This window comes from Myotis brandtii, unplaced genomic scaffold (genome assembly GCF_000412655.1).
Source record: "Myotis brandtii unplaced genomic scaffold, ASM41265v1 scaffold59, whole genome shotgun sequence".
NCBI lineage: Eukaryota > Metazoa > Chordata > Mammalia > Chiroptera > Vespertilionidae > Myotis > Myotis brandtii.
In genome coordinates this window covers 6,970,759-6,973,125 of record NW_005370223.1, presented here as the reverse complement: position 1 = coordinate 6,973,125, position 2,367 = coordinate 6,970,759, and the positions used below count along the sequence as shown (strand labels likewise).

General features: G+C 39.5%; 1 protein-coding gene across 14 annotated transcripts in view; it reads right to left on the bottom strand.

The window, feature by feature from the left end:
- Positions 1-2,367, bottom strand: part of RIMS2 (regulating synaptic membrane exocytosis 2) — a 304,062-nt gene that overhangs the window by 25,067 nt on the left and 276,628 nt on the right. The window lies entirely within an intron of this gene.

Below are 2,367 nucleotides of genomic sequence, written 5' to 3'. Positions count from 1 at the left end.
CCGCACCGCAGGTTCCAGGCTGCTCGGACGTAGTAGCTCGTGCAGTCTCCTCCCCGCTCCCCGCCCCGCGCGGCGAGGGCCAGAGAACGGTGATTAACTAGATGCAATCACGTTAGGCGTCGCAGGTGGGGAACAGAGCAGCACGCTTTTATAGGCACTTTCCCTTCCCTCGGTTTCACATACAATATTAATGCTCCTTATGCAGCGACCAGAAATACTGAACCCCCCCCCCAATTCATTACACAAAAGCTTCCCAGTTTTTAACAAGTTTCACGAAACCTAGAATTAGAGCTTTCACTGTTACCTTTCCTGTATTCAGAGGATAAAAAGTCAACAGAGGGAGAAAAGTTTTGTAAAAACAATCAAGAGCCGGAAGAAGCGCCAACAATAGAAAGTACTATGATGTTGATCAACTTTGCTTTAATTTCATAAATTTTTAATGCTTTCTTTCTCCAAATTAAATAACCTGCTACCTATTGTTGCTAAGAATGACAATACTAGTAAACTCTTAAGGCTTCAACATCTAAGTAAAAGGTAACATTTTCTTAATATACACTTGGAAGCAACACAGACATACCAGATAGAAAACAGTTTATAAGTGAAATGACATGTCGCTTCTGCAAACTGCAAATCTCTACCCCAGAACGTAAAGCAACTGTAATTCCATTTTAATAGGAGTCAGAAGACTGCCCACTTTTTGTAACTTTAGACAAGCTACTCATCCACGCGATTTCCTATCCAGGGCGGGTACAATGACTCCAGTCCTAACCTGCCACAGCTGGATTGTTGGGTATGTGTAATAGGGATTTCAAAGTGCTCTATAAAATGCAAATTATACAATCAAAAATGGTTCTTTCATACAATAGGTATTTCCTGAGTAGTATATATATCTCCAAGTTCTTTGCTCGCTATCCGGAGAGATTCAAATACGTATTCAATTAATATTAACTAAACTCCTAGATTTGCCAGGTACCTTTGTAAACACTTAGGACACAAGAGTGATCAAAGCAGAAAAAAAGATTGCTGGGAGCTTACTTACATCCTAGGAAGGGGAGAGACACAATAAATAAGTAAATTATATAGTGTTAAAAGGGGGGATCCATGCAAATAGAAAAAAATTAAATTAAGGGGTATATGGGCAGTCTGCAATTTAAAAGGGCAGTCAGGGGGCCTTACCGACTACATTTGAACAGAGGTTTCAGGAAGTAGAGGAAGTTAGCCATTCAGACATGTGAGGAGGAGTGAGTTTGAGGCAAAGAGAACCTCCAGTGCCATGTCCCTGAGGTGTGACATGATAGAGCAAAGAGCAGGGTCGCTGGAGTGAGAAGGAAGGAGATCAGAGAGAGAAAGAGGCTGAGATAAGGACAGATCGCACAGGGTTTCCTAGGTATGTTAACGATTTTGGCCTTTGGACATCACGATTTAGAATGTGCAAAAAAAGCATACAAGCTCTCAAATCTTATTCAAAATTAGGAAACTTTCAGTACAAAGAAGATTGCCATCCCATAATAACGACCTTTGGTTGCTTACACAGAATCATCAGTTTTTTTGCCTGTTTTTCTGACAGGCTTTGTCTTTTCTCATCAATACTCCTACAACTCTCTCAGTTCAATTTCCTGTTAATTATTCACCTTCCTAAAAAAGGAGCATTTCAATAGAACATTGACAAAACCAGGAATGCTGTGAGCACTTTGTCACACCACATTGCTTTTATTCAGAGAACAGAAACTTTTTCATTAAGTAAACATTTCATTATAAGAATAAAGGGAATCAGAGAACTTTGGAAATTGAAAGCTCTTTATCAGTCATCTAATTTAAAAAAAATTTTAGTGAGTCATGAAAATAATGTATAAGGATTTAATCAACATTTAAAAAAATAAAATATCAGAGTGTAGCCCATGTAGTTACTCATCAATTATAGTATTGTTTCATGATTATGTATGATGATGTATACGTGTGTATATATGTGTGTGTATGTGTACATGCATGTGTGTACTGAGTTATGACCAAGAGGAAAGTATCAAGGAAGAGGGATTGGAGCAGGGAAATCCTAGGGAAATATTTGGCCAGGATTGAACACTTTTATATTGACATCCAGAGTCATCATCATGATGGCTGAGAGTCACTTTGGAAGGGCATATCTTGGGTTTCTATTAGTGACTGCATGTCTGAGTTGTTGGGGCCCTGCCTTCTCTGGCTTTATATGACCTGGTCTTATACACCAAGAGGTTAGTCTGGAATAGTCCAGATGTGTCTACTGCTACATGAGCATCACTTCGCTCTTGCAGTTTCAGAACAAGGTTGTGCTGGGAAGCTTTTTGATGTTTTTTCCTATGTGAGGACCTCAGAGATCCTGAGAAGTGACAG